Below are 25073 nucleotides of genomic sequence, written 5' to 3'. Positions count from 1 at the left end.
CTGAGATTACAGGTGTGAGTCACTGTGACCGGCTCCTCTGTTCATTTTCTATCTTCTACAGAAACACTAAGCCACCCAGTTTTTAGTCTAAATAACTCAAGATAAAAGTTTACCCAACTAGAAAAATGTATCGTTTAAGAAAAATACAAGGTATCAATCTTTAGGCACTTATATTTAAATATCATCAATCCCAACAAGATCCTGCAAAAACCAAAGACCTGCTTTTTCTATTAATAAAATTGAACCTACAGCTTCAATCACAATGTTTGTCTCATTATTCCATGGAAAGTACTCATTCCCATCTCTGCTTCTCCAGCCTTTAACCATAACCACCCCCTTTGTACTCAATGCAGAATCATTCTTTAAGGACCAGTTAAAACCATAGGACGGGCACAGTAGCTCACGCCTGTAACCCCAGCACTTTCGGAGGCCAAGGCGGGCAGATCTCTTGAGCTCAGGAATTTGAGACCAGCCTGGGCAACATGGTAAGACCCCATCTCTACAAAAAAATTCAGAAATTAGCTGGACATGGTGGTGTGCGCCTGTGGTCCCAGCTACTTGGGAGGGTGATGTTGGAGAATCGCTTAAGTCTGGGAGGTAGACGTTTCAGTGAGCCGAGATTGAGCCACTGCACTCCAGCCTGGGAGACAGAGGGAGACCCTGTCTCCAAGAAAAACACAGTATTTGTTCCATGAAACTCTCCCTACTACAGCCCTCAATGAATTGATCTCTTCAAGTGCAGTAAACTTAGACTCAAATGCACAAAGTAAAAAGGCTACGGAAATAAAAAAAATAAAGTAAAATTTAAAAATTTTAAAAGAGATTTCAATTCAAATATTAAGTATATCTGTAGCAGCACTGTGGTAGGCCTGATGATAAAAATAATACACATTTTAAAATGTAAAAAAGGATTAAAATAAAGAGTTAATAATGAATAAAATTAAGGATTTTAATGCTGAATTCTTCAGAGGTGACATACACCAATGTCTGCAACTTACTTTGGAGTGCATTTTTAAAAATGTAATGCACAAAAGCCAGATGGATGGTACCTGACAAAACAAATACAGTCATCCCTCAGTATCCATGGGGGATTGGTTCCAGCACACCCCGAGGACACCAAAATCCATAGTTGCTCAAGTCCCTTATATAAAATGGCCCAATATTTGCATCTAACCTACGTACATCCTCTCATATACTTTAAATCATCTCTAGATTACTTGTAATAGCAAATATAATGAAAGTGCTATGAAAATAGTTGTTGTGGCCAGGCGTCGTGGCTCACGCCTCTAATCCCAGCACTGTAATCCCGCTGAGGCGGGTGGATCACCTGAGGTTGGGAGTTCGAGACCAGCCTGACCAACATGGAAAAACCCCGTCTCTACTAAAAATACAAAATTAGCTGGGTGTGGTGGCGTGCGCCTGTAATCCCAACTACTTGGAAGGCTGAGGCAGGAGAATCGCTTGAACCCGGGAGGTGGAGGTTGCGGTGAGCCGAGATCGTGCCATTGCACTCCAGCCTGGGCAACAAGAGCGAAACTCCGTCTCAAGAAAAAAAAAGAAAAAAGAAAATAGTTGTTGGGCTGGGCACGGTGGCTCACGCCTGTAATCCCAGCACTTAGGGAGGCAGAGGCAGGCAGATCACCTGAGGTCAGGAGCTCAAGATCAGCCTTGCCAACATGGTGAAACACCATCTATACTAAAAATACAAAAATTAGCCGGGCATGGTGGCACAGGCTTGTAGTCCCAGCTACTTAGGAGGCTGAGGCAGGAGAATCATTTGAACACGGGAGGCAGAGGTTGCAGTGAGCTGAGATCATGCCATTGCACTCCAGCCCAGGCAACAGAGTCAGACTCCGTCTCAAAAAAAAAAAAAAAAATTGTTATACCATATTACTTAGTGGAAAATGACAAGAAAAAAGTTTCTATACATTCAGTGCAGATTAAAGCAGGCTTTTTCAAATACTGGCTGAATCCACAAATGGGTAACCATGGATATGAAGGGCTGACTGTAGAGCGAAATGCTAAAAGTCAAATCTAGGTGATAGGTATATGAGTATTCACTATACAATTATGTACACTGGAGTTTTTCATAATAAAATGTTCAGGGAAAATGAATAAAACATACTCTCTCCCCCCAATGAATTTAAAGTATAGTGAAGGTGTCACACAAGTGATTACTATAGGGTACACTGAAAGCACACTGGCATGAATACGCTCAGGAAGCCTCAGGGCACCAGAAAGTAGCTCTTCTGGGAAAGGAAACCTCAGGTATGGTTTTCAAGTAACCTCAATCTAAATCTGGAAGGACATGTACTGTTATGCTGGCAAGTGGGTACAGGAATATTCTAGGCATTAGAAATAGCCCAAGCAAAGAAATATCTAGGCAAACAGCCTGGTGTCCCCAGGGAACTAAGAGCAGTTAGAGTTATGAGAGAGGGAGGTCAGGTGGTTTGGAATGTCATGATAAACTACTGAACCTCAATCACTACGCCTCCTCTGTAAGACACACTCCTTGAAATCTCTGAGATAATCACTACCTCTTTCTGCTCCTATACTTTAGGTAAGTTTCCATCATTACAATAATGACTCTATTCTAGTATTTTTGTTTCATTAGCTACCTTCTGTATTAAGACTGTGGACATTGAGAACAAAAACTGCATCTTAAACACAACTCTGAAAAGATACCATCAAAATACGTACATAGTAAAGCTTGTTCTTTTGAGGCAAGAGAATGGGGTCTGGAGGCAGGTGGAATAAGGCCTATTCACCCTGACTTCCTAGAACTAAATCAAAAGGAAAACCTCAACCCTCCATACCTAAGTAACTCTCCATACTTAAGTACCTCTGTGTGGCAGAGGGAAAACTGAAAGTACCTTTCTTAGGAGTGTCACTTTGTATAGTTACAAAGTTTGCATAGGAGTGTAACTTCATAACTTCACTTCAGCCCCCGATTGCTTGTTTTCCACAATCAATCACACTGATCACAGGCCACTACTTCATTTGCATGGGGTGTACACCAAGTGGCCAACGGAAAACCTCTAGAGGATATTTGGACCCCAGAAGATCCTGTAACCAGGGCTCTTGAGCTGCTGCTCCAGCCGCTTCTACTCTGTGGAGTGTACTTTCATTTTCAATAAATCTCTGCTTTCCTTGCTTCATTCTTTCTTTGTTTTGATGTGTGTTTTGTCCAATTCTTCGTTCAAAATGCCAAGAACCTGGACAACTTGCAGTCAAGACCCTCTACCAGTAACACTTTTAACATAAAGTATGCCCTAAATCACATCCCCAACACAACAAAAAAAAATGTTTAGGCTAACGTAGTATAAAGAAATAATTGCCAGGGGTGGTGGCTCACGCCTGTAATCCCAGCACTTTGGGAAGCTGAGGCGGGTGGATCACAAGGTCAGGAGTTCAAGACCAGCCTGGCCAAGATGGTGAAACCCTGTTTCCACTAAAAATACAAAAATTACCCGGGCATGGTGGCGGGCGCCTGTAATCCCAGCTACTCGGGAGGCTGAGGCAGAGAACTGCTTGAACACGGGAGGCAGAGGTTGCAGTGAGCTGAGATGGAGCCACTGCACTCCAGCCTGAGCAACAGAGCAAAACTCTGTCTCAAAAAAAAAAAAAAAAAAAAGAAAAGAAAAATAATTATATAATACCACTTTTCCTGGAAGAAAAAATACTAAGTCACATACATATATGAGTTTTAAATAAAATTTTTGCATTTCTAAAAGCCATAGGGATGATTAGATTTATAAATACAATGTATATGCTACTTTAAAATATGCTGATATTGTAAAATAGAAGGTACTATAATTAAGTGAAAAGAGCAAGTTACAATGCAATACATATAATTCAATTCGTTTATGATTAGGAAATTTCTAGGATACAAAAAACTATCAGCAGTGGTTACTTCTAAAAACTTGGAATGGAAGAAATGAAATCTTTCACTTTATACCCCTTTTGTACTAATTTTTGCTATGGGCAGGGATCATTATTTTTACACAATTATTAATAAAATTATTCCTTCTTTTGAAGTAGTATGCTCTAAACATTCAAAAACTCTTTGAAGATGTGAAGACCATGCTACAAAACTCATTAAGTCTACCAGATACTAACTACTTCTGTAAAATACACAACTCAAGAAAGGCAAACATTCCAAGGAATTACATACAGTACAGGGAACTCTCAATAGTTTCACTGTGGACATACTCCCTGAAGATTAGTTTAAAACAAAATGGTGGGGGCTGAGGGGAGAAGGTGGTGGGAGAGACAGGCAAGACACACAGAAATAGACAGAGACACACAGAGAGAATGAACCTCATCAGTTTAACAATATGCTTAACTGGAATGAAACAACTGAAAAAGCATTCTCTAAGTTTTCAAACCACCAAGACTATAGTACCATTTACCCAGGCAAATTCTTTTTAACAAGCTTCTTTTAAAATCAGAATGTAAATGAGGAATGCAAGAATCAATGGTGCACTGTGTCTTGCAGTAGTACTCACAGATGAATGGAAAAAGAGAAGAAATCAAACTAACACCTCAACCAGTCTTTTTTACGGAAGCAATGAAACAGAAAAGAACACACATACCATAAAGTATATCAACCATAAAATATATGAAGTAATTTGGAAGGCAGAGAGCAGTAAAGTATTTGCTTTGCTGATTGACAAGACGAGCTACACAAAAAGCAACGGGCATAGAAGATTATAATGGATGATTTTCCTCACGATATTGCAATGGAACATACATCTCGGGCTTAAAAATGCTTCTTTAATGACACCAAGTTGAAGATTCTCAAAAAAAAAGTCCATTAAGATTTACTTACATAACATACAAGTCTACTTATTGTGGCCATAATTCTCAAGAACAAGAAGAAAATAATAAAATAATAGTGAAACTCCATGGTAAAATGCAATGGGTGGAATGATAGTATGCTAACAGTTTACTAATAAAAAATTAAAAGCCAGTAGTCAAGACTATTAAAATTCCCCCAAAGTATAAGATACAATATACCATAAACCACATTATCTAGGTGGAACCCCTGACTGTTTTAATGCCAATGCTCTTCAGTGCACACTACACGGGAAATATATCATCTTGGTTTTCTCCCTCTTTATTACACAAAATTATCTTTAAAAATAATCAGAACAATCACATAGCATTATAATACCCTGATAAATCACCTATTTTCATTTTCCTTCCCAGCCTTTGTCCACATGTATATGCCTGTATGACTTTGTAGATTTTTCAAAACTATAACCACAAAATGGATACAATTGTGCACAACTTTTCATCTCCATATGCATTTCCAGGCACTTCTGTAATATTCATAATACAAACTTCTAATAGTTTTATGAGATTCCACCAGATGTGATAATCTATTCATTTATTATTAGATATTAAGACTGACCCCAACACTTCATTGTAATAACTAACAACGCTTCCTATGTACAGATTTTATGTTGAATTATCCCTTATTTTCTCATTATTAGACCCAAGTAGATTTATTTTATGGCTCTTGATTAAAGACAAGATGCATCTCTACAATTTTTTCTATTTGTAAAATGCAGAGATTTGCACCTATTCCTTGAAAAGTTATGAAGAATTTAAAATGATAGATGTCTAGCCTGGGAAACATAGGGAGATATCGTTGCCACAAAAAAATTTAAAGGCCGGGCATGGTGGCTCACGCCTGTAATCTCAGCACTTTGGGAGGCCAAGGCAGGCAGATCACCTGAGATCAGGAGTTTGAGACCAGCCTGGCCAACAAGGCAAAACCCCGTCACTACTAAAAATACAAAATTAGCCGGGCATGGTAGTGCATGCCTGTAGTCCCAGGTACTCGGGAGGCTGAGGCAGGAGAATGGCCTGAACTTGGGAGGCGGAGGTTGCAGTGAACCGACATCACTCCATTGCACTCCAGCCTGGGTGACACCACAATGGCTCACGCCTGTAATCCCAGCACTTTGGGAGGCTGAGGTGGGTGGATCATGAGGTCAGGAGTTCGAGATCAGCCTGACCAACATGGTGAAACCCGTCTCTACTAAAAACACAAAAATTAGCTGGGCGTGGTGGCGCACACCTGTAATCCCAGCTACTCAGGAGGCTAAGGCAGGAGAATCGCTTGAACCCGGGGGGTGGAGGTTGCAGTGAGCTGAGATCGCACCACTGCACTCCAGCCTGGGTGACAAAGCGAGACTCCGTCTAAAAAAATTTTAAAAAAAAATTTTTTTTTAAGTAGCTGGGCATGGTGGCACACACCTCCAGTCCCAGCTACTCAGAAGGCTGAGGTGGGAGGATTGCTTGAGCCCAGAAGTTTGAGACAAAACCGCGCAGGCCCTGTTTCAAAAAAGATATTCTAAAAAAAAAAATGTTCACTAACATTTAAAATCATAACAGTTATTCATATCAATCTGTATGAATGCAGATATAAAACCTTTGGTCAAATGCTTTCCAAAACGTTTTTTCATCTTAGTTGTCCCTTTCTATACTGTAATGAAGTACATTTCATCTCTGTAACATTTTCTAAAACAATGGTAACATTATCGAGCACATTCTATATCAGACACTCAACATAATACACTATGTTTAGTTCAAGGTAGATGATATTCTGCCCATTTTACAGATTAGTAAACAACAGGGTCACACAGTCAATAAAGAAAGGTGTCATAGGTGCTCTTAAATCTACTTGTCTCTAAAGCATAAGTTCTTTCCACTATCCCAAGCTGCCTCAAAATAAATTCAAATGTTTTTGGAAGCTATTCACCATTACAAGAACAAACGTGACAGAAAACTATTAAGAAACTCAAATACCTTTGTTATCAGACATTTCATCAGGTAGCATACACATCTCCAGAATCAAAGACATGGAAGATTAGAAAGATCACAGGACTGATCTAAGGAAGAGACCTGGGTTGGAATCCTGACTCTGCCATATTAGCTTCATAAAGTTAGTTTATTATATATATTAACATCATATATATTTGTAAATAAATATTTCCCATATATACACACATATATACATATATACATATACATATATACATATATTATATCATATATGTATCATATATGTATCTATATATCATATATACATATATGATATATATCATGTATATATGTATGTATATATACATAAATGTATTTATATACATATGATACATATATAGATGATACATATGATACATATATGATATAGATGATACATGATACATATTATATGATACATATATGATACATATGACATATATGATACATATGTGACACATATGATACATATATGATACATATGATACATATGATACATATATATGAGATATATATATATATATATATGTGAGGTTAGAGTACTACTCTTCAAGGCTTCTTCCTGCTCTAAAATTCTATGGTTCTAAAAAACACAGAACCAGAACCAGACAACACAAGATATATGTCCTAGTGTTCATATTACTAATTCTAACTGTGTAACCCTGGGCCAAGTTTCTCAGCTCCTCTGAAAGGCTAATTCCTTGTTTGTAAAGTAGCATGAATACCACAAGAGGCTGGCTGTGGAGCAGGGAGGATGGCTTAAGCCCCAAGAGTTCGAGACCAGCCTAGGCAACATAGCAAGACCTCGTATCTACTGATAATAAAAAAAAGAATTAGCCTGGTGTGGTAGAGCGTGCCTGTAATCCCAGCTACTCAGGAGGCTGAAGGGGGTGGATTACTGGAGCCCAGGAGTTTGAGGTTGCAGTGAGCTATGTGGTCTTGCTACTGTATTCCAGTCTGGGCAACAGAGCGAAATCGTGTCTAAAAATAAAAAATAAAAAATACCATAAGACCTCCCTCCATAAAGGATCATTATTATGATGAAGACAGAGTGAAAGTGCTATGCAAACTAAAACTATCGTGGAATCATTGCTACTATTACATTTGATTAAAGCACATAATGACCAGCCTAGGGAACAAAGTAAGACGCCATCTCTACAAAAAATAAAAAATATTAGCCAGGCATGGTGGCAGACATCTGTAGTCCCAGCTACTCAGGAGGCTAAGGCAGGAGGATCTCTTGGGCACAGGACGCCAAGGCTACAATGAGCTGTGATCACACCACTGCACTCCAGCCTGGGTGAAAAAGTGAGACCTTGTTTCAAAAAAAAGGAATAAACGGTTGTCTTAACTTGTAAGGACAACTGATCAGAAGAAAACATGCTAATAATGAGTTCAGACATAGTTAAATAGAGCAAAAAAAAAAAAGTATTTAATGAGCTTCAGACTATATTTTTTAACCTTGGCTCCAATTTCTTGTATTCTACAGTAATACTGACAAGCCTCTCAGATCTCAAAACTTTTTCCTGCTTCATAGACTGATGTTTAAGAATCTGAGTGGTAGGTTCAGAAATGCAGTTATATTCACAACTAGGACTAAATTTATTTACAAATATTTTAATCAGAAGCTGGGCATGGCGGCTTGTGCCTGTAATCACAATACTTTGGGAGGCCAAGGAGGGCAGACAGATTGCTTGAGCTCAGGAGTTCGAGACCGGCCTGAGCAACATGGGGAAGCCCTGCCTTTACCAAAAATACAAAAAATTAACCGGGTGTGGTGGCGTGTGCCTGTGGGCCCAACTACTCCGGAGGCTGAGGTGGGAGGATCACTTGAGCCCTGGGAGGCAGAAGCTGCAGTGAGCTGAGATCACTCCAGCCTCGGTGACAGAGTGAGACCTCATCTCAAAAAAAAAATTTAAATTAAATAACATATTTTAATCAGTATCCAGATAAAGCACTAAATTAAATCATTCAACAAATATTTCTTGAGAGCCTGTTATATATCAGGCACTATTAGAGACACCATGTTTACAACATTGAAGAGAGAAGTTTTTGGCCCCATGGAGCTTAAAGTCTATTGAGGGGGAAGAAAAATAAGAAAATACCAAGTACTGGTAAATGCTAACATGAAAATAAAACAAGATGATTATGCTGAAAGGGGGACAGGGCTCTCCATTCACTACATTTAAATGTAATGTAACGTGCATGATTATTTTCAGCAAAACTATAAATAATACATTCTATCTTCCTAAATAAGTCAATCTATAAAGGATGTTTGAAAATTATTCTTTTGGCCAGGCATGATGTTTCATGCCTGTAATCCCAGCACTTTGGGAGGCTGAGGCGGGCGAATCACCTGAGGTTGGGAGTTCGGGACCAGCCTGATCAACATAGAGAACCCCGTCTCTACTAAAAACACAAAATTAGCCGGGCATGGTGGCGCATGCCTGTAATCCCAGCTACTCGGGAAGGCTGAGGCAGGCAAATCGCTTGAACCTGGGAGGCAGAGGTTGCAGTGAGCCAAGATCGCGCCATTGTACTCCAGCCTGGGCAACAACAGCGAAACTTCGTCTCAAAAAAAAGAAAAAAGAAAAGAAAATTATTCTTTTTCTGACACAGGTTAAAGGAAACAAAATTAACTGCTCTATACAATGTTTTATTTGCCCCTAACTTCTCTTTCTACACCTGGAAAATTTTTCACCACTAAGTTGTTAGTGTCTCTTTAACCACTCTAAAGTTAGCTAGTCCAGAACATTCTCAGATATCATAAAGGATATCTTTTTCCATAGGTTCTGCAATGCCTTGGTACTGACAAATCCCCAAAAGGAGAATACTGCGGACTTCCTACCTGGAAGTAGTTTATGTAGACTACCACCACCTGGCATAATGATAAATACAATTATGTAATTATTTTTCAAAAGAATGATGTCAAACAGCCAATTTTACTTTATTCGTCCGGCTCATGACTATAAATAACCATTACTATCAAGAAGCAGGCTAAGCTACTAATAAAAATCTCATTTCACTATAGGCTTCACTGCTAAAAAGATTACACTACAGTAAGAAAAAAAAAAATCTGGGCTCTTCCCACTGATTCTCTCATACTCTATTTACAAAACACTTGAACTCAGCTCATCCATGAATTGGCTATCCACTGAATGCAACTTAGCACTACTAGGCTAAACAAGAGGATGGATAGATTACTTCAGGTTTCCTAAGCAGTAAATTGAAATGAGCTAGGAGAACCACAAATAAGGTGAACAGACATTACAAAATACACAAACACAATTTAAAAGAATTAGATACATCTAAATACTAAAAAAAAAAAAAAAAAAGTGCCAGTAATTTACTAAAAACTACTGTATACTCATAATTTATAAGGCCCTCTCAGGTTAAACTTAAGTTTGTCAGTCACATTCACAATACCTTGCTGAAAAACAAGGGGAAATATTAATTTCAGCTAGTAATCAAAGAAATGCAAATTAAAGAAATCTGAGGAACTGCACGGACTGTTTAAAATAACATCTCTGAAGCAGGGATAATGTGGTTACCACGTATCACAGCACTGGTGGCACTGTAAAATCAGTACAACCCTATTAGAAAACAATATAACTTCAGTTACCAAGAGCTTTAAAAATGTTCATGCTGACTGACAGCGTGATTCCAACTGCTGGACACAATTAGATAGGGAAAAAGATAAAGCTACTTGTAGAAGTATTGCTACCTAAAAATGAGAATTAAAGAAACAGACAAATGTACAAGGAAAGTAGTTGGTTTTGGTTCATGATACGGCCAAAAAAAAAAAAAAAAAAAAAAAGACAAAAGTCTGTATAGCCCTGCCTCACATCATAGTCGAAAGTAAATTCGGGCAGAGTGCGGTGGCTCACGCCTATAATCCCAATATTTTGGGAGGCCAAGGCAGGCCGATCACTTGAGGTCAGGAGTTCGAGACCAGCCTGGCCAACATGATGAAACTCCATCTCTACTAAAAATACAAAAATTGGCCAGGCGCGGTGGCACTATAATCCCAGCTACTCAGGAGGCCAAGACACAAGAATCGCTTGAACCCACGAGGTAGAGGTTGCAGTGGTGCAAAAGTTGCAGTGAGCCAAGATCGTGCCAGGATCATGCCACTGCATTCCACCCTGGGTGACAGAGCAAGACTCCATCTCAAAAAAACAAAAAAAGTAAATTCTGGATGCATTTTCTTTTTTTAAAGACAGGGTTCTCACTCTGCCACCCAAGTTGGAGTTCAGTGGTATGACCATAGCTCACTGCAGCCTCAAACTCCTGGGAGCAAGGGATCCTCCAGCCTCAGCTTCTCGAGTAGCTAGGACTATGGGTGCATGCCACTATGGCTTTTTTTTTTTTTTTTTTTTTTTGGTAAAGACAGGGTCTTGCTGTTACCCAGTCTCTTCTGGAACTCCTAGCCTCAAGCAATCCACCCACCTTAGCCTCCCAAAGTGCTGGGATTACAGGCGTGAGCCACCTCACCCAGTGGCATTGCATTTTTAAATGTGAAGAAAAGCAGCAGAAGACATTTCCATGTGGTAGGCAGCCAGGGGTAGTGAGGTGCTGCAGGGGATTATATTGGAAGGGGAAAAAGTATTTGATGTTTTATAGTCTCTTTTGGCTTAACATATATATATTATTACAATTATATGAAACATACACATGGCACTCTGTGCTTAACGTTTTTGTAACATTTAACACACTTAACTGCAACTGCTTATTTAACATCTTTTTTCCCTACTAGACTGTAAATTCCATAAGGGCAAGAACCAGGCCCCTCTTTTTCACTGCTGCATCCCCAGTGCTTAGCACAGTGCCTGCCATATACTAGGTACTCAAATATTTGTGGAGCAATTCCACTTCTGGGTACATACACAAAAGAATCGAATGCAGTGACTTGAACAGATATTTGTACACCAATGTTCCTGTCACCATTATTCATGCTTGAATAATGCCTATAATAGCGAAAAGGTATAAGTAACCCAAGCATCTGTCAACTGATGAGTAGATAAGCAAAATATGGTATATATATACAATGGAATAGTATTCACTTTTAAAAAGGAATGAATTCTGATAAACGTTACAACATGTATCACCTGGAATACATGCTAAATGAAATAGCCACAAAGAACAAATATTGTATCATTCCACTTATATGAAATACTTAGAATAGTCAAATATAAAGAAAGTAGAACAGTGACTACCAGGGGCTGGGAGGTGGGAGGGAGCGAGGGAGGGAGGGAGGAACAGGGCCCTATTGTTTAATGGGTACAGTTTTATTATGAGACGGTAAAAAAGTTCTGGATATGAATGGTGACAATGGTTGCACAACAACATAAATGTTCTCAATGCCACTGAACTGTATACTTAAAATGGTTACAATGGCAAATTTTATATATATTTTACCAAAATTAAGAAAAAAAAACTTCTGGAATGAGAAAAGTAGAATTATGAGTCGTTTTTCATATTGATAATAATTTTTCTGTAAAATATTCTCTCAAGAAGCAGAAAAATGAAGTGATTTTTATAAGATACTCATCTCCAGCATTATTCCTATCCAAGTTAGCTTTTACACAAAACTTAAAGAAACTAAAGTAGTTGCCTACACACTTATTTCACATGAAGTACAGAAGGAAAAAAGAAAAAAAAAGTTTTCCTTTTCAAAATAGACTCCAGAAATTCCAATCATATTTTTCAGAGCTATTTTGAAGAGGACATCAAATTGCAGTATTGCATTATCCTAATACTATTTGCATATTTAAGTACAATCAATTCTTTGATCAGCCACACTAATACCAATGTTGCACGTAAAATAATTCCAATACAATTCTATTTGACTTTGTAGAATTCAATAAAGCTAAATATGCCCTCCCTTCCTGTCCCTGACCACTTCCCAGCTTAAACCTATTATTTGTAACCTGGGACCCAGTGTGGGAGAAGAACCCAATTCCCATGAGATGCGACAAAGAAAACAATCTACATAAGGATAATTGTTGATTATATCAGCTTTAAAGATAATTTTAACTTGACATAATTGGAAGAACAGTTTTTATACTGTATACAATTTAAAAGCATCTCCCAGATGGGAGAACATGCCATCTGGATTCTTTTCAAATTTGAGATGCTTATGGATTGTATGCTATATTATCCTAAATTTTCTCCTACCTCTTTGACCACTCTTATCAGTGATCCTACTTCTTCCACCTGCCAAGTTAAGCAAGATGTTTTCACCTCTGACCCTCCGGCTCTTTAATTCTAAGTACCCCCACCAAAAGCCAATGTACACTATGCATAATGATCCCAAAAAAATCTCCTGCTCTTATCTCTGCTGAACCACAGTTACATAATATCAACTTAAGGTTGAAGTATCTAAAATCCAATGTCTCTTTCTCTCCAAAATCAGCTTGCATTTGGATGCAAGAGTACAGTAAAATATTATTACTACTATGTTCCAACTACATACATTATTGCAAGAAATGTTTTGAGAAGCAGAAACAAAGAAAAGGGTATGCATTCCAAGACGTCAGAAAAAACTATGTGCTATCAAAATATTAAATATTAACCAAAACGTAATTGAAAGTTTCAGCACAATGCATTTTAAAAATATACACACATATGTATCTATCTAGAAATGTACATATGTATGTTATCTCCTGCTAAATTATAAATGGCAAAGCTAGGATCCCCCTGTTCAAAGCTAACCCTCTGCTTCACATCAAGCTCCATGTTGTGATCATCACAAATACACTATAAATGGTCACTCAAAGAATCTTTGGGCAAAATGAGGGGTTGCAAGTTAAGTAAGAAGCAGCAGCTTTAAGAGACCTGTACTAATTGATAAAAGGCTCTACAGAACTTAGAAGCTGAGCTGAAGGCATATACTCCTCCTGGAACTCAAGGCAATTCATGAGAATAGGCCTCTAAAAACTACAGGAGAATCAACTGCCTCCCAACCCCCACCCAAAACAGGCCCAAACACCTGCCACACCATTTCACTTCTAAGGAATGCCCATTTTCGTCTGTTAAATATGAAATTAGTTTATTTCAGGATCAGCTTGCAAATAAGTCCAGTGTATCCCTGGATGCCACATAAGCATTAGCTCAACAAATATTAAATACTTACTACACTCCAAGCACTGTTCTAGCTGCTAGGGTTAAGGCAATATAAAGGCGGCTGACAAATATCCTTCCTCTCACTTAACATTCTAGAGTGGGGAAAGAGACAACTCATGTAAATGTATGTTTGATGGTGATATTAAGCAAAATAAACTGAAAAAGGAGGGCTGGAAAAGCAAGGGATATTATTTTAATGAGATGGCCAAGGAACGTTCCACTGAAAGGGTAATATTTGAGCAAAATATCCTGGAGAAATGAGTAACCAAGCCAGGCAGAGGGATCAACAAGTACAAAGGCCACAAAGTAAAAACCTATTTGAGCAAATTACTGAATTTCTTTAGGTTCAGTTTTCTCATCCATAAAATGGGTATAATATCCCCTATCATGTAATAACTAAAGGTAGTATATTACCTCAAGTATCTGACACATGGAATGTACTCAACAAATGGAATTACTGAGCTATCTGGGGGGCCTAACATGCCAGCAAAACCCTCAGCCTATTATCTGGCATACAGAAAAATTCCAGAAAAAGTACAGGTTGAGTATCCCTTATCCAAAATGCTTGGGACCAAAAGTGTTTCAAATATAAATATTCCAAAATCCAAATATTAATATTGTTTGGATTTGGGATTATTTGTATTATACTTACCAGTTGAGCATCCCACATCCAAAATGTTCCAATGAACATTTCTTTGAAGCATCACGTGAGTGCTTAAAAGGTTTCAGATTTTGGAGGATTTTGGATTTGGGATGCTCAAACTGTATTATTATATAGTCTCTATAAATAACCTATAAGGCAAATGGGATTACACCTATTGTACAGCTGGGGAATCTTGAGGATCAAAGATTTGCCCAATCCTCTGCTATCTCCTAAAATTCCTATAAGGATGCACAAACATACTCCACAATTAAATAGAGGACTTAAAAGTACACTGCCAAGATGAAGAAACCACTCACATTATTGTTCACTGATCAGCAGTATGGTAGTGTAGCATTAAGAACTCAGGAACAGAAAACCAAACACCACATGTTCTCACTTATAAGTGGGAGCTGAATGATGAGAACACATGGACATATGGGGGGAAACAACACACACTGGGGCCTGTGGGAGTAGGGGAGAGCATCAGGAAGAATAGCTAATGGAAACTGGGCCTAATACCTAGGTGATGGGATGATCTGTGCAGCAAACCACAGGTTTACCTATGTTAACAAACCTGCACATCCTGCACATGTATCTCTCAACTTAAAAGTTAAAAAAAAAAAAGAACTCAGTAGTAGCCAGGCACGGTGGTTCACGCCTGTAATCCTAACACTTGGGAGGCCAAAGCGGCCAGGTGGCTTGAGCCCACGAGTTCAAAACCAGCCTAAGCAATATGGTAAGACCCCATCTCTGCAAAAAATATGAAAATAAGCTGGGCTTGGTGGCATGCACCTGTAGTCCCAGTTACTCAGGAGGCTGAGGTAAGAGTATCGCTTGAGCCCAGAAAGTCAAGGCTGCAGTGAGCCATGACAGTGCCACTTGCACTCCAGCCTGGGCAACAGAATGAGACCCTATCTCAAAAAAAAAAAAAAAAAAAAAAACTCGGGAACCAGATTGCCTGGGTTCACATTAAGGCTCCAACACTTCTTAAGTATGTGTGTGCTTAGAAAAAGTTTAGGCTCACTATGCCTCCGTTTCCTCACACACAAACAGAAAATAATAATAGCATCAACACCTCACAGGCTTGTAGGGAAATTTAAATGGACTAATTTTTCTATTTTTTTCATTATTTTTAAAGGAAATGTTTCTGAGTCACAAAATGGATTAATTTTTGAAATCACTTCTATTTCAGTGCCTCACAAATAAGGCTGTCTACTGTTAGCAGTAACAGCATAAAAGTAAAATAAGGAAATCGCCATCAAAACATTTCTACTTTTTATGAAGAACTACAGAAATTGTAAAGATACCAGAGGGGGGGAAAAAAAAACAGCAGAAAAGGGATGCCAGTGGAATATGAAAACCAAAACACAAACTGGAATCATAATGCTGCCTGACTTAGACCAGTTTACCTGAACAGATTATTCTTATTAGAATTATTGTTCTTTGTTGGGAACACTACCTATGGAGACAATGCTTTAGATTAACATTTTGTTTCAAAGTTTATTTTCTAAAAAGGTTAATTCCTTAAAATTAATTCAGATGTCACTTTACTCAAGATTAAAACAGTACAGTGTAAGAAACTTTATCATCTCCCCGCCGCTAAGCCTTTTCTAGGTTGCTACTTGATGTTTATTATAAAACATGAAACATATCACATGCAACGTCAAACATCCATCAGCTCTCAGCTGAAAATAAGCTTTCCTCCTACTTAATCCCCCAAAAGGTTCCTGACCACTACGAGAAGTTTAACTTCCTCCTCTGTCTTTTCCATTTAGAGTTCTTGTATCCTTTATATTCTCTTTCCCCAAAGAAAGTATCACTATGAAATCTATAAATCATCCCACTGGGAGGCAGTGTATCACCATGTAAAGAAGTGTTCTGGAATTAGGTAGAATTGGATTCAAAAAGTAAGCTTGGCCACTTATTAGCTGAGTGATCTTGGGCAAGTCTCTAACAGTTCTGAACCTCAGTAAATGACCTCAACAGGGTTGTTGTAAGAAACAAAAAATTAAATGTTAGGGAGCCTAGTACAACTTGTCATATAGTAAGAAGATGCTGTAAGTGGTATCCTGTCGATACAAACTTTTATCATTAATGCAAAACCAACTACGGGAAACTATTTTTCTTCCAATATGCAGCTTTTAAATATGAATACCAATAATGCAATTATGATGCAGGGTTACATTTCTTAAAAAAAATCGAAGGTTTCAATTCAATTACCATTTGAGAACCTGTATAATATATACTGCACAATGAAACAAGGATTCAAAATCAGATGAAAACAGTTCCTAGACTGAAAAGGTTAATCTTTCTATGAGATAAATCTGGATATTTGCCAATGTTGTACATTCAAATACTATATATTTATACATATACGCACACACAATTGCCTCAAGTTAGAAATCTTTCTTTTTTAAAATTTAATTTCATCTTTTTAAATTTTTTTTTTAAGAGAAAGGGTCACTACTGTCACCCAGGTTGGAGTGCAGTGGCATGACCTTGGCTCACTGCAGCCTCAACCTCCTGGGCTCAAGTAATCCTCCCATCTCAGCCTCCCAAGTTGCTGAGACTACAGGTGTACACTGCCACGCCTGGCTAATTTTTTAATTTTTGGTAGAGACAGGGTCTCGCTATGTTGCCCAGGCTGGTCTGGAACTCCTGGGCTCCTACCTCTGCCTCCCAAAGTGTTGGGATTATAGGTGTGAGCCACTGCTCCCGGCAGAAACCTATTTTTCCGTAGTAACTTAGAAAACTGCTTCAGTCTAACTTAAAAGGATTAGGAATGAATTTCCTACTATAGGAACTTTTCTAATAAAATCCCATATTGTCCAAATGATCCCTCTGAAATTTTTCAAGTATATTCAGAACACCCAAATATGAATATAACTAGCAAATATTCCTCAATGAACAGTAGCACTTTATGCACTGATATTTAATCAAAACTCAAAAAGTACATATTCCGCAGGGCGCGGTGGCTCATACCTGTAATCCCAGCACTTTGGGAGGCCAAGGTGTGCGGATCACCTGAGGTTGGGAGTTCGAGACCAGCCTGACCAACATGGAGAAATCCCATCTCTACTAAAAGTACAAAATTAGCTGGACATGGTGGCACATGCCTGTAATCCCAGCTACTCAGGAGGCTGAGGCAGGAGAATCGCTTGAACCCAGGAGGCGGAGGTTGTGGTGAGCCGAGATCACGCCATTGCACTCCAGCCCGGGCAACAAGAGCAAAACTCTGGCTCAAAAAAAAGTACGTATACTCACAACTGGAAAAATCCATTTGTCATTGACAAGTCTGCTTTTCAAAAACATACCTTCATGCTTCTGCTTCTCTGCCAGCCATGACTACCACCACTTCCTCAATTCTCCTGCCAGGAGTAAAGCCTGAGGAATGTCTTTTGGCCTGAATGAGTGGTGGAAACAGGGAGGGACATATCCCAAAGGAAAAATATTATGGTTTTGCTAATAATATTTCCTACATTTTATCTTCTTTATAATAGTGTAGAAGGGAAATTCTCAAAGGTTCATTTTCCTATCTTTAATACTATTTCTTTAGACTACAAAAAATGCCTCTATTTTAGTAAGAAGATATTAAACATGTTCTTTGTAATAACATTCTAGCCACCATAAAGTTTGCAAATTAGGTACAAGGCAGTAGACACACTGGTGAGTGCAAAAATTATCCTTGCTTTTGAAAGGAGAAAAAGATTGGAAATCTAAGGAAAGAGGTTATCATATATCCCAATCCTGAAATGGAAATACTTCAAGTATACCAAACCTCAATCATTTTATATGATGGATATGTGGGTGAGTGAATGTAATGAAAATCAAATACTAGGCCGAGTGTGGTGGCTCATGCCTGTAATCCCAGCACTTTGGGAGGCCAAGGCGGGCAGATCACGACGTCAGGAGTTCGAGACCAGCCTCATCAATATGGTGAAACCCTGTCTGTACTAAAAATACAAAAATTAGCCAGGCGTGATGGCACGCACCTGTAATTCCAGCTACTCAAGAGGCTGAAGCAGGAGAATCGCCTGAACCCAGGAGACAGAGTTTGCAGTGAGCTGAGATCGTGCCACTGCACTCCAGTCTGGGCGACAGAGCGAGACTCTATCTCAAAAAAAAAAAAAAAAAAAAGAAAGTATCAACCTTTGGATAACAGTAACTGCATATATAAGATGATCATGGGGCCGGGCACGGTGGCTCACGCCTGTAATCCCAGCACTTTGGGAGGCCAAGACGGGTGTTATCACTTGAGCTCAGGAGTTCGACACAAGCCTGGCCAACACAGTGAAACCCTTTCTCTACTAAAAATACAAACAGTAGCCAGGCCTGGTGGCAGGTGCCTGTAATCCCAGCTACTTGGGAGGCTGAGGCAGGAGAATCACTTGAACTCGGGAGGTGGAGGTTTCAGTGAGCCAAGACTGTGCCACTACACTCCAGCCTGGCCAACAGAGTAAGGCTCTGTCTCAAAAAAAAAAAAAAAGAAAGAAAAGATGATCATGGGCTCTTTTAACTTCGTTTATTAACAACTGCCAAAGACTGAAGCATTCCAAGGCTACATTAAAGCCCTCAGTTGTTCTGCTTGTTTTCTCAGTTGTTATTTTTCCCTAAAGTTTTTCAGTGCAGCCCTAATTTTTCAGTATGTCACTAATCTCAGATTAGGAACAGTGTCAAAACTGCATTGATGGCTGGTTTTAGCCCAATATTCTTTAATGTAGAGTAAACCCAATACACGGTATTTTAATAGGTATTTTTTTAACCCTTCTGTAGTGACAAAGTCCAACTGACTATATTCCCCTAAGGGCAGAGACTATGTAATCTAGTTTACCATTGTACATCCCATCTTTCATAGGTACTTTTTTTTTTTTTTTTTGAGAGGGAGTTTCACTCTTGTTGTCCAGGCTAGAGTGCAATGGCGCGATCTCGGCTCACTGCAACCTCCACCTCCCAGGTTCAAGCAATTCTCCTGCCTCAGCCTCCCGAATAGCTGGGATTACAGGCATGTGCCACCACGCCCAGCTAATTTTGTATTTTTAGTAGAGATGGGGTTTCTCCACGCTGCTCAGGCTAGTCTTGAATTCCTGGCCTCAGATGATCTGCCCACCTCAGCCTCCCAAAGTGCTGGGATTACAGGTGTGAGCCACCGCGCCCGGTCTATTTTTTTTTTTTTTTTTTTGAGACAGAGTCTCACTCTGTTGCCAGGCTGGAGTGCTGTGGCACAATCTCGGCTCACTGCAATCTCAGCCTCCCGGGTTCAAGCAATTTCCCTGCCTCAGCCACCCGAGTAGCTGGGACTACAGGCGCGCGCCACCATGCCCAGCTAATTTTTTGTATTTTAGTAGAGACGGGGTCTCACCGTGTTGGCCAGGATGGTCTCAATCTCCTGACCTCATGATCTGCCTGCCTCAGCCTCCCAAAGTGCTGAGATTACAGGCATGATGAGCTACCGCACCCAGTCCCCCATAAGTACTTTAAATACCAGCTGATTTTAACAATGAGCCCTAGAGAAGCTGATGAAATGCATGTATACAGTTTGTACATAATTTGAGAGGGTTCACAAATCTCCATCCCATCCATGGACCCCAGCTTAAAAACCAGCAATATAGTATTTAAAATCCAACTGCATTTTTTTTTATTTTATTTTACTACTGTTGTTTTTTCTCTTTTGAGAGGGGGTCTCACTCTATCACCCAGGCTGGAGTACAATGTCATGATCTCAGCTCACTGCAACCTCTGCCTCCCAGGCTCAAGTGATCCTCCCACCTCTGCCTCCTGAGTAGCTGAGACCACAGGTGAGCGCCACCGCACCAGGCTGATTCGGTTCTTTTTTTTTTTTTTGTATTTTTGGTAGGGGGGAGTTTCACCATGTTGCCCAGACTGGTCTCGAACTCCTGAGCTCAAGTGATCCACCAGCCTCAGCCTCCCAAAGTGCTGGGAATACAGGCATGAGCCACCTAGCCCGGCCCATTAATCTTATATAATAAATCAAATCTCCCCAAAATAACCTTTTGTCTCCCATAGTCACTACACAGGCCACAAATTCCTTCATCTGGTCAGAAATGCAGCCCCCCTTCAAGCTATATCTTGTCTCATAATGGTTTCAATGAACTCAATAAAAGACCTTAAAAACTGGCCGGGCGCGGTGGCTCACGCCTGTAATCCCAACACTTTGGGAGGCTGAGGCGGGCGGATCATGAGGTCAGGAGATCAAGACCATCCTGGCTAACACGGTGAAACCCCGTCTCTACTAAAAATACAAAAAAATTAGCCGGGCATGGTGGCAGGCGCCTGTAGTCCCGGCTACTCGGGAGGCTGAGGCAGGAGAATGGCGTGAACCCGGGAGGTGGAGCTTGCAGTGAGCTGAGATTGTGCCACTGCACTCTAGCCTGAGCGACTCCATCTCAAAAAAAAAAAAGACCTTACAAATTAAACGGACCTATTTAATGATAGTGACACCAACAAAACCTCCAAACGTCAACTAGCTAGGGGGAAGAAAAACACAAATTACTCAATGAACTATTAAAATAGCCAAGTATGAAAACAAAACTGGAAGTCTCCTTAAGATCAGATACTACCACTCACTCCCACTCAAAGGAAAAAAAAAGATCTTAGTTTACAATATAGTTGTTTCCACAACTGTGCCAAAATCATTTCTCCACATTTGAATTCACCAGTAATATTTTTTCAGGTGACAGCACAAGCATAAACAGGCCAGAAATATAAAACAGCTTTAAAAATCACAATAAAAGAGGGATATTTTTTATGAAATGACATATCAATCTCTACAAGACTTAACTCTCAAACTATGCTACAGAATCAGTTTACCTTCAAAAGTCTCTAAACTAGACATTTTTCTTTCTTTTCTAGTAACACTTCTCTCTAGTCACAAAAGTATTCATCATCTTTCTACTGCCTTCTCAGAAAAAATTTCTACAATCCACATTTCTGCCTAAGAAAATGGTAAAGGGAACCTGAATAATACGTATGGAAAACAAACTCAGATGTGGTTATCTTAAGAGTTTTGTTTTAACTTAGGTGGCCCTCAGGAAAGTTGCTTTTCAACATTAAGACAATATAATCACCTCAGTCTAACAGCCACTTGAAAAAAATCCAAGTAGAAATTCTCCTGGATTTTAAAAAACACTATCTTGTCTTTTTACTATTGACCATGTACCAATAAAAACTCCCCCAAAAGGGTAAAAGTAAACAAACTCCCAGAACACGGCAATTTAAAATAATTTAAATCACTTTCATTCCCACGGAAATCTCTACAGGTTTTATTTTATTTTATTTTAGAGACAGAGTCTTGCTCTGTTGCCCAGGCTGGAGTGCAGTGATGCAATCTCAGCTCACTGTAACCTCTACCCCCAGGTTCAGGCGATTCTCCTACCTCAGCCTCCCAAGAAGCTGGGATTACAGGCACACGCCACCACACCTGGCTAATTTTTATATTTTTAGTAGAGATGGGGTTTCACCATATTGGCCAGGCTGGCTCGAACTCCTGACCTCAAGTGATCCACCTGCCTCGGCCTCCCAAAGTGCTGGGATTACAGGCATGAGCCACCGTGCCCAGCCTCTACACAGGTTTTAAATCCCTTCTTACCGCTTACTAAGTGGGCAAGTTATTTGGTCTCCCTATGCTTCAGTTTCTTCTGAAAAAGAAGGTATTAATTAGGGTCATCATACATCCTTTCTTTCAAACAGTACTAGTTTCTGCTATTATCTCAGCATGCCATTCGGTGAGTGCCCCCTTTCACTCACTCTTCACTTGATCTTAGCCAAAAGGCCAAGAAGCAATCCCTTTCACGCTCAAAAGTATCCTGGCTTGAACAATAAATCATATGGTCATCCTACCTCATAGAGTTATTACGATAAAGTAAGCTAAAACACACAAAGCATTTTAAGAGTATCTGGCATATGGTAAGAGTTAGTATTAGTTCTTGTTAATGTTAGTCACTGTCAGTGACTTTTTACACGTTTTGAACTGTATAATGAACAGTGCTCCCACAATATTCCTTCTTATAAATAAAATGATGCATTTAATGTCCCACATTAAATTCTTTCAAACAACTAAGCAGCACTAACTGCTTGAAATCAACACTAACCAATTTATCCCACAGCAATAGCAGTATCAACAGCATTCACATTGTATCACGAATTTCAATAGAGGCCATATTAGAGTTACTAACAGGAAAGTGACAGTGAAAAGTAAAACTTTATTTAGTGCCAAACCAAGTCCCTTAATATTCTAGCAGCCTTTCTCAACCAGTGTTCCTCATGTTAACTACAGAACTCAGAAAATGACTTGACTACAGAACTCAGAAAATGACTTCAGTGACTATTCCTGAAGTCTCCCAAGAATGATACCTAACTAATATCTTTCTAGATGTGCAGGGGAGAAACTAATTTATAATATACATTGGATGCCTCAGGGAGTAATTCTGTCATGGAACACCAGTTCTTGGTTTTCTTGGAATACAAAGGGGGAAATATGGATGAAAAGACTCCTCAATGAACAAAGAGTCTGAGTATAAGACTGCTGTTCATCACCTGGGAAAAAAGTATTTCCTACATGTTAAAGCTTAAAGGAATGATCAATATAAACATATAAATTTGACTCATGGCTATGAAAAGCACAAATATATATATTTTGTTTTCCTTGTCTCCATAAATTTATCTTAGGTCATAAGTCCAACAACCAGAATTCCTTCAGATAAAAAAAACTTCAGTTACAATTAAAAAAAAAAAACAGGAAGACCGGGCGCGGTGGCTCACGCCTGTAATCCCGGCACTTTGTGGGGTGGAGATGGGTGGATCACCTGAGGTCAGGAGTTCGAGACCAGCCTGGCCAACATGGGGAAATCCCATCTCTACCAAAAACACAAAAAATTAGCCGGGCGTGGTGGTACGCGCCTGTAGTCCCAGCTACTAGGGAGGCTGAGGCGAGGGAATTGCTTGAACCTGGGAGGCGTAGGTTGCAGTGAAGCGATCGTGCCACTGCACCACAGCCTGGGCAACAAGAGCGAAACTCCATCTTAAAAAAAAAAAAAAAAAACAGAAAGGAAAAAGAAAACTGAGACTAAGATACCGATCACTAATGAACCTAATAACTTAGGGCCCTGATATTAACTATCACCTGGTAACAGTAAGAACAAGAAAACTTAATAGTGAAAGATGAACTAAAATAGGAAGTATAAGCAAACAGGAGATAGAATAAAAAAGAATTTTTAAGGTACAATTAAATAACAAAAAATACCCCTAAAGAACCAGAGCACTGAATTATTAAAGATTAGCCTAAACTTTTTACTTCAAATCTAACCACTCAGTAAAACAAGCTGAAGGACTGGGGAACAATTCTCAGACACATTTAATCTCCATTTTAAATAGAGCATAAATGACCTAAAAGAAAAAATATCTATGAAACCATTTCATGTATCACATGATTCCCCCCCCAAAAAAATTCAAGAATACAATTCATTATCCCACAAACTTTAATAAGCATACGCAAACAAAACCAATGCTCAGATTTATTTCAACTACTTCTATTACTATTGAAAGACAATATAGACCTCAGGCAGCAACTTATCTGACTTATCTGACTCTGGGTAAAAATCTATATTTACCTTGCACTATACATGAAAAAGAATCTCGATTTTGTAAAATTAAAATAAGAATGCATGCTCTCTGATGACAGATAGCCCAAGACCTAAACCAGATAACGGAAACAACTGAGTTTAACAAAAAAGCACAAAGGTTTTGAGGCCAGGCTAATCTGAGTGTGAATCCATGTGACTTGAGACAAGGCATTTACTCTCTGAGAGCATCAATTTACATCAATGTGTAAAATGATGAGGACAACCTATCTTGCAAAGTGGTTGAGAAGATTAAACAGAAGATTAAAACAGTTACTGGCATTCAGTAGGAACTTAAATAGCAGTTAAATTAAGTTTCTTACTATGCTTCAGGTTTCAAAAGTTATTCTTGCAAAAATGTAAATAGGACTTGTTTTTTTACCCCCCTTGAACGATGTACAACAGAGTTTAAACAACTTTTTGAGATAGGGTCTTACTCTGTTGCCCAGGCTGAAGAGCAAAGGCATGATCATGGCTCACTGCAGGCTCAACCTCCTGGGGCTCAAGTGATCCTCCCACCTCAGCCTCCCCAGAAACTGGGGCCACAGGCTGCACAACCATACCCAGCTAATTTTTAAATTTTTTTGTAGAGATGGGGTCTCCCTACGTTGCCCAGGATGGTCTCAAACTCCTGGGCTCAATAGCTCTTCCCACCTTGGCCTCCCAAAGTGCTGGGATTCAGAGGGTGAGTCACCACGCCCAGCCAACTTATTTCTTACAAAGAAATTTTACCTTTGAATTGTCCCTTAAGTTAGGCAGAGCTTACTGAAATCTCCCTAGTTTGTCTCATCAAGCCTAGTAATGTATTTCCCAATTAAAATACAGTCATGTGCCATATAATGACATTTTAGTCCACA

The 25073-nt window shown here is 39.3% G+C and overlaps 1 protein-coding gene across 15 annotated transcripts in view; it reads right to left on the bottom strand.

The window, feature by feature from the left end:
* STAG2 (STAG2 cohesin complex component) overlaps positions 1-25073 on the bottom strand; it is a 141845-nt gene that overhangs the window by 109122 nt on the left and 7650 nt on the right. The gene's annotated exons all lie outside the window — the stretch shown is intronic.

This window comes from Pongo abelii, chromosome X (genome assembly GCF_028885655.2).
Source record: "Pongo abelii isolate AG06213 chromosome X, NHGRI_mPonAbe1-v2.0_pri, whole genome shotgun sequence".
NCBI classification, from domain to species: Eukaryota; Metazoa; Chordata; class Mammalia; order Primates; family Hominidae; genus Pongo; species Pongo abelii.
The sequence above is the reverse complement of the archived record's forward strand: the minus strand, read 5'-3'. Positions and strand labels throughout refer to the sequence as shown.